We start from the raw sequence: 7,830 nt of genomic DNA, 5'->3' as shown, positions 1-7,830 counted from the left end.
GCATCTCTGCTCTGGGCCCCGTCCCATCCTGCTCTGCCTGGCCCTCAACCTTCTCCTTCTGGTTGGCATCTGTGTGATTGGATCCCAAGTGAGGCGCAGGGGTGTGTGGAGTGGAGAGGCGGAGGTTGAGGGTGGAGGTGGGGGGTGGGGAAGGGGACAGGGTGAGGGGTGGAGGTTAGGGGTCTCCGGCAGGCAATGAAGCAATCATGGGTTTACTGGTGGGGGCACTGAGGGGTAGTGATGGATAAGGGTGGCTGCTGGCCCTGCCACTTACTAGCCAGGTAATGCAGTCGAGTGGCTTAGCCTCTCTGAGCCGTGGTTCCTGCATCTGCAATACTGATACCATTTGCCCCCATCCTTTGGGTTGGGGCGCTGTGAGACCAAATGAGACATGCGTGTCAGGTGTTCTGCTCAGTGCCCACACAGCAGACCTGACGCATATTAACACCAGTGGTCCCATCCGCCCTGTAGGGTAAGTGAAAAGGTATCAGGCTTTTCTGCCCTCCCACCATTAGGATTGATCATGGATCCTTGCGGTCCTGCATGCATGCCTGATGGCGGGCACCTGGAGTAGGGTATGGGCATATGTAGGTTGGATTCACCTGGGCTGAGACTGGGCTTATAAGGGCAGCGTCACAGAGATGCCAGTAGAAGAACAAACGGAAGACGAATGAAACGGCAGAGAAAAGGCCACGAGAGAAGGCCTGAGAGTCCAGATAGAGTGAAGACTTGCTGGGGGCCGGGAGGCCTGCAAGAGGCTGGCAGGCCTCCCGGCCCCCAGGCACCCCTGCCTGCTGTGTACCTGGTAAATCCCAATAAAAGCCTGCAAAAGCCACCAAGGGACTCCAGGACTCCACCTTCACCCCATCTGCATAGAATCATAGAGAAACCTGCACTGGCCCTTCCTGCCCCCTACACGCCTGCTCAGATTCCAAGTTTCAGGGGGACCTGGTGACCCTGAGAACAACTTTCAGCAACGTCACGGCTGAGGTCGAGTCCCTGAACTCTCGAGGTGAGCTTCTGTTGGGCGTGGGGCGGTGGGGGTGGGGCTGGAGGCAGCCTGGCCTGAGCCTTGGGACCCCGTGTCTTCCAGGTGACAGGAGCTCTGACGTCTCTGAGCGCTGAGGTGGAGAACCACAAGCAGGAGCTGCAAGCAGGTGAGACCCCTCAGCAGGTGTGTGGTAGGGTGGGGGCTGGGCTTTCTGGGCAGAGAGGAGGCGGCTGGAGCAGCCTCAAGATGCTGAGCGTCCCCCCTCCAGCCCGCAGCTTGAACAACAAAGTGTTTTCTCTGGAGGAACAGCAGGCGGAATTCAAAGCAGGTCAGACCTTGGCTCCCCTCCACTTGGCCACGATGTGTGTGGGACAACTTGGAGGTTCCTAAGCTGGGTCCCCAGGTGCAGCTGGCCTCCAGGGACTCACTGAGCAGAAGCCACAACCACAACCAGGCACCGTCCCCACGGCCCATCTCCGAATGTTGTTCCGAAATGCTCCCTGTGGTCCAGCAGCTGGTCAAAGACCTGAAGTCCCTGACTTGCAAGATGACTCTTCTCCAGAGCAACAGTGAGGAGTAGAGGGGGGCTTACCCGGCCTCACTGGCTGTCCACATCCCCCCGAGCAGCATCTGAGACCCTCCCCACCCCTGGCCCCTCAGGTTCTCAAACTACCTGCTGTCCCACTGACTGGCTGGAGCATGGAGGCAGCTGCTACTGGTTCTCTCGCTCTCGGAAGTCCTGGTCCGAGGCTGAGAAGTACTGCCAGCTGGAGAACGCCCACCTGGTGATCATTAGCTCCAGGGATGAGCAGGTGACTGTGGAGCCCAGGTCCCACGGCATATCCCATTTACGGAAATGGTTTTCAACCCTGGCTGTACGCTGGAATCAGCTCTGGAGCTTTGAGGACAACTGCCATCCCAGGCTCACCCTCAGAGGCTCCCTGAGCCGCCATGGGATAAACACCCCAGAGCACCTCAACTGCTTTAGTGAACTGCTAGTCCAAGGGGCAGGCTGGGACTCTGTCCTCGGAGTCCACCCCACCCGCCACACACATTGTTGCCTTTCTGTCATCCCAGAATTTTGTCCAGAAACACAGACACCTGGATGGGCCTCATTGATGACTACAGAGAGTGGAAATGGGCAGATGGGACAGACTACGAGACCAGCTTCAAGTGAGTGTGCTCTGGCCTGGCCCCTTCCTCCCGGGACTCAGCGACCCAGGGTCTGGGCCTCAGCCCCTTCTTCCCAGACCTGGTTTCTCTTCCATCCGTTCTTCCTACTGTGCTGCTGTCCTCCCCTCTCAGGAACTGGAGGCCAGGGCAGCCAGACAACTATCAAGAATTGGACTGGGCAGAGAGCAGCAATGTGCCCACTTCCGCTCGGATGTCAGGTAGAATGACGATATCTGCTGGAATCCTTTCAACCGGGTCTGTGAGACCAGCCTGAGTACTGCGGGCTCTGAGAACCTTCCCTGGACCTTTCACAAGACCCTGTGGGAGGGGGTACCCCCAGGAGATTGGAGCATTGCCGTAATTTTGAATTCTTTTCTTTTTAACTTTCAAAAGACTAGATAGAGTTCCTAAGTTTTCTTTAATTTCAGTTTTATTGAGATATAAATATGAAATTGTAAGATATTTAAAGTGTATGTTGTGGTGATTTGATAGGCTTATTTATTGGGAAAGGATTCCTCCCATCTAATTAATCAACACATCCATCACCTCCCATATTCACCTTGGTTGGTGGTTTTTTGTTTTTTGTTTTTTTGTGAGAACATTTAAATTCTTCTCTCTTAGCAAATTTCAATTATACATGCAGTGTTTTACACTATAATCACATGTTTCCTATTAGCTCCTAAGACCTCACTCATCTTATAGCGGAAAGTTTAACCTTTAACTAATCCTTTGTTTGTTACCTCTACCTCTGGCCCCATCCAGGTTAGGTGAGGGATGTAAAGAGAAGGAAGAGTATCAGGGAAAATTCTCAGCTTGGAGGGAGACCTGATGCAGGTGACTAAAGTGGGTAACCTGCAGGAGTTGGCGCTGATGCTTAGGTGGTTCTCCTGAGACCACAGGTGCTCTCACAGGTTTCTCTCTCTCTCTCTCTCTCTCTCTCTCTCTCTCTCTCTTTCTCTCTCTCTCTCTCTGTACAGAGGGTGAGAGGATTCACCAGAGACGGAGTGGGGAGCAGAACAGGTGGATTGACTGAAATACACTGCTGAGGGGAGCAGCGGGCGAGACAGGAGAGGTCTGCTGCACCATGTGGGTAGCTCCCTGGCTGGGGATCGAACTCAGGCCCTTGCCATGATAGCACTGAGACTAACCCCTCTGCCACCAGGGAGGCCCTCTCACAGGTTTTTTTTTTTTTTTTTTAAAGATTTATTTATGCATACAAGAGCTGGGGTACAGGCCAGAGATACGGGGTGGGGGGGGTGAGAGGATTCACCAGAGACAGTGTGGGGAACAGAACAGGCAGGCTGAGCGAAATACACTGCTGAGGGGAGCAGCGGGTGAGACAGGAGAGGTCTGCTGCACCATGTGGGTTGCACCCTGGCCGGCTGGGGTTTGAACTCAAGCTGCGGAAGCTTCGGATTGCTTCATAGTGCGGTACTTAACCCCTTGTGCTACCAGGGAGGCACCTCACAGGTTCTTCTTGTCCTTGAGCCCTCATGAGTACCATCGGGAAGACCACAACTTCTGTCAGAGAGGTGGGGAAGGATAATGAGTACCCAGAGATTTCATGAGGGAAAAAGACCTCAATTTAGCTCCAAATATTATCTACCACATATTTTTTACTTTGTCTTTCTGTTTGTATTTTCTTGTATGCATTGTATTTTTCAAAGTGAGTTTAAGATTTATGAAACTCATTAAAGTCGGTTCAAAGGAATATAAGAGAGATAAGTCATTTTTGTTAACAAAGTTAAAAACTCAGGAAAAAGATTGCTAAATTAGAGACAAAACTGGTTAATGCCCGATAGGTCAATAAAACTGAATATTTGGGGTTAGCCTGTGTACCACATAAAAATAATTTGTTGTGTATTGGATAAAATCATTTGCTTGGCTATTTATTTTCACTCAAAATTTAACAATATTTCATTCAAGAATAAATAGTAAGTCAAACAAAGGTACATATCCTAGATTAGATAATGCTTGGGTGGGCCTATATGAGACAATGTCCAACATGATAACTGAAAGGATATTCAATCATCCTTTTGCTCTTCTCCATCTGTTTTCTCATCAGCCCCCACCATTTGTGAAGAAATAATTTTTAGAGGTTGCTCTTGATCACCTAAATCAACCCACCCACCCACCAACCAACCAACCGACAACCACTAACCCACCAAATCACTAACCACTCAAACACCACCCGCCCACCCAGTCACCACCCAACCAAGTCACCCTTGTTTCCTTGTGTTTTGACCTGATTCATGAACATATATTTTTATATATTATATCTCATTAGTTTCTATCACTGGAGACTTAAAAAAATTACTGCTATTTTCTCTTTCATTCTGAGCTTATAAAACCAAATCAAAGAAATGTACTTCTACCAGCTTTTGCCTGTGGTACCTATAAATGTGGGTGGATTCAATTTTCTCCATCAGGAAATGACTTTTACATGGAAGAGGTGCCAGAGCAACTCCCTAGGAGGACTTTGAAAGCACCTGTTCCTTAATGATGGACTTAAAATGCCTAATCAGATAAAGCATATTCTCAAATATGAGACCCCAGAAAATTAAATATATATATATATATATATATATATATATATATATTGCACAGTTGAATTTTCAAACAATCTCCTGGTAAAAAGCAGGACATAATCTTACTGAAATCATGCAAGTAACTACACTGCCATTAAAATGAAAGAGATTTAATAAGAGAATTTTCCCCACTTACTGAGGGATCAGTGAGGACATAAATGTTGGAAGAATATTTTACTAAATTAAGACCCAAGAAGAATGAGAAAGGGCTTTATTATAAAACTATCAAAAAATAGAACATTAAAACAATACTGATAATATTCCAAGCCAATAACTGCAAGTTTATTTCCCTCATTTGTTTATGCAATCCTGTTTTAATGAGTTCTTGTTCTGCTGCATGTTGGGTCAGCATTCAAGCTTCAGAAAGTCCTTTGTATCTGAAATTCTCACTCAGACTGATGATGGTACTGACAGTTGTCTAAGCTATGTCTCATGAATCCATTTCTTGAAATAATAGTATTTAAAAATACTTGGTACAAGACCTTTCTTGACGTCTGTCCTCTGTTGAAGAGACATTTTTGTTTTTACCACATAGCTTGTAACAGGATGTTCAGACAAGCACCAGAAAGAAACAGACCATTCATATTGACAAGGTTGAATAGCTAGTCAATTTATTATAATAATCAGCAAAATCATAATGAAGGAGACTAGTATGGTTCATAATACAAAACCATTTTATGATGATTTGATGAAGATTTCTTGAAGAGGAAGAATGTTTTATAAACAGGGCCTCCCTGGTTGCCTATGGATTAAGTCTCAGCATGATCACTTCTATAGCCTGAGTTTGATCCTTGGCCAGGGAGCTAACCCACAGAAAGCACAGCAGACTTCTCCTGCCTCATCCCCTCCTCCCCTCAGTAGTGTATTTCAGTGAATCTACCTGTTCTGCACCCCACTGTGCCTCTGGTGAACCCTTCCCTCTTGCACCTCTGGCCTACACCCCAGTTCTTCTACGCAAAAATAAAAAATAAATAAAAAGTATATTTCATGAATAGCAAGGGCATTAACAAATCTTTAGCACCTTCATATCTATTGTATAGAGTATATAATCAGAAGAATCTTTACATCATTTATTTTTGCCAGTACCTAATTAACCTAGGATGATGAAATTCCTTTTTGATTAGCCTGCTCTTTCCATAGAGCTCTGAAATTAGTGTAGCGATAATTAAGAATATGGAGCACATCAAATAAACCTCTTTATTAAAGCACCTGTCTTCCACTAAAGTACAAGAAAAAAACTTTGTGGTTGTCCCATGGCCTTCTGGGAAACCCTACATAGTTTAGGGTGAAAAAAAAGAAGAAAATTTATAGGTAGAGGAAGAAGCCACAGAGAAAGTTGAAGCTCTAAAATAAGCTTAGAACAACATGAACCAAGTAAACCAGAGGTAAAACCACCTCTGAGGCATGGAATATGGACTTGAGAAAAACACAGAATGCAGAGGGAAAGGAAGAGGCTTCCGTGGCTCATTGCGAAGAACAAGAACACGTGACAGAAGGTAAAGAAGCTAAGTTAAACTGTCTCCTTCACGGAAAGCAATGGGACTAAGCAAATTTGAGAAGCTATGGAGAAACTTCTAAGAACCTGGATGGACACCCAGACACAGAAGTGGGCTCCTTCCAGCACCGTGACTATTTTTTTTAAAGATTTATTTATTTATGCATTCAAGAACTGAGGTACAGGCCAGAGGTGTGGGGGGTGAGAGAATCCACCAGAGACAGAGTGGGGAACAAAACAGCCAGACTGACTGAAATACACTGCTGAGGGGCACAGCGGGCGAGACAGGAGAGGTCTGCTGTGCCATGTGGGTAGCTTTCTGGCCGGGGATGGAACTCGTGCTGCAGTGGCTGCGAATAGCTTCATAGGTTGCTTCTTAACCCCTTCTTAACGCCACCAGGGAGGTCCAGCACTGTGACTATTACGAGCAAAGCAAGAAATTTGTACACTGTATGACGTTTGACAAAATTACCTACTGAGGCATTTCTTGGACTGTATCTTGATTATTTAGCAAAACATGACTTTATGTAACTGCTGCAGCAGGAGGAAGCTACTACGATCCCTGGGGACCTGGGTATTTAGCAGCTGCAACACTGGCTTAATGCTCTGCACTGAGTAAGGCGCTGGGCACGTCCAGCTTCACGTCTGGAATGAAAATAGAAGCTCCTCTCAGAGCTGACTTACTTGCAGGTTTGGGGGAAAGGACAAGAATCTGAACAGAATAAAGAACATGTGTGATTCATTGGCTAGAAAGGAAGACAAACGCCTATAGTAGTGCCCCCAGAATTCTTAGAATTTGAAATGTCAATATGAGTCATCACTGGTTATGTTTTATTAAGTGAAAAAGCAATGCCATTGTATTACTCACGTGGTGTGTGATTACTTCGTGGGGGTGGATGGGAACAGTGTATTGCCATTTGATAGAAAGGTTTCAGAATGAGAAAAGAACACAATTAAATAAATCAGGACAAGCGGGGTACAACCCTTTTAACTCTATCACTTTCCACAAATTTATCTGCCACTGCCTGAGGCCGCAATACACCTAGGCCTGCTATACACAGGCATAGCCAAGACGCCTAAAGTCAGTCAATTCCAAGTTAACACATAAAGATTTATTTATTTATGCATACAAGAACTGGGGTACAGGCCAGAGGTGCGGGGCGTGAGAGGATTCACCAGAGACAGAGTGGGGAGCAGAACAAGCAGATCAACTGCAATACACTGCTGAGGGGAACAGCAGGTGAGATAGGAAAGGTCTGCTGCGCCATGTGGGTTGCTCCCTGGCTGGCCGGGATTAAACTCATGCTGCAGAGGCTGTAGATAGCTTCAGAGTGCTGTGCTTAACTCCGGGTGCCACCAGGGAGGCCCTAGGACTACTTTAAATTAAACTCTCAGCTGGACGTTGCTGGGACCTCAGATGTGGCAGGTCTCTGTGTCCAGATCTTACTTGTGAACAGGCTTATGGTTATGAATTTTAACCAAATCTTCTTTTTTTTTCTCTGCCCAGAACCAAGGCCAAGAAGACCAACTTCTAATCTTTCTGGTTATGCTTCCTGTGCTGTTCTGCTCCGACTCCCCACCTC

At 46.6% G+C, this 7,830-nt stretch overlaps 1 pseudogene; it reads left to right on the top strand.

The window, feature by feature from the left end:
* Positions 1–797: 797 nt before the first annotated feature.
* Positions 798–2,566, top strand: LOC119231499 (asialoglycoprotein receptor 1-like; annotated as a pseudogene).
* The last annotated feature ends 5,264 nt before the right edge of the window (positions 2,567–7,830 follow it).

This window comes from Talpa occidentalis, unplaced genomic scaffold, assembly GCF_014898055.3.
Source record: "Talpa occidentalis isolate TD23 unplaced genomic scaffold, MPIMG_talOcc4v2.1 talOcc4.7, whole genome shotgun sequence".
Classification (NCBI taxonomy): domain Eukaryota; kingdom Metazoa; phylum Chordata; class Mammalia; order Eulipotyphla; family Talpidae; genus Talpa; species Talpa occidentalis.
Note: the sequence above shows the minus strand (reverse complement) of the source record. Positions and strands in the feature narration are given on the sequence as shown.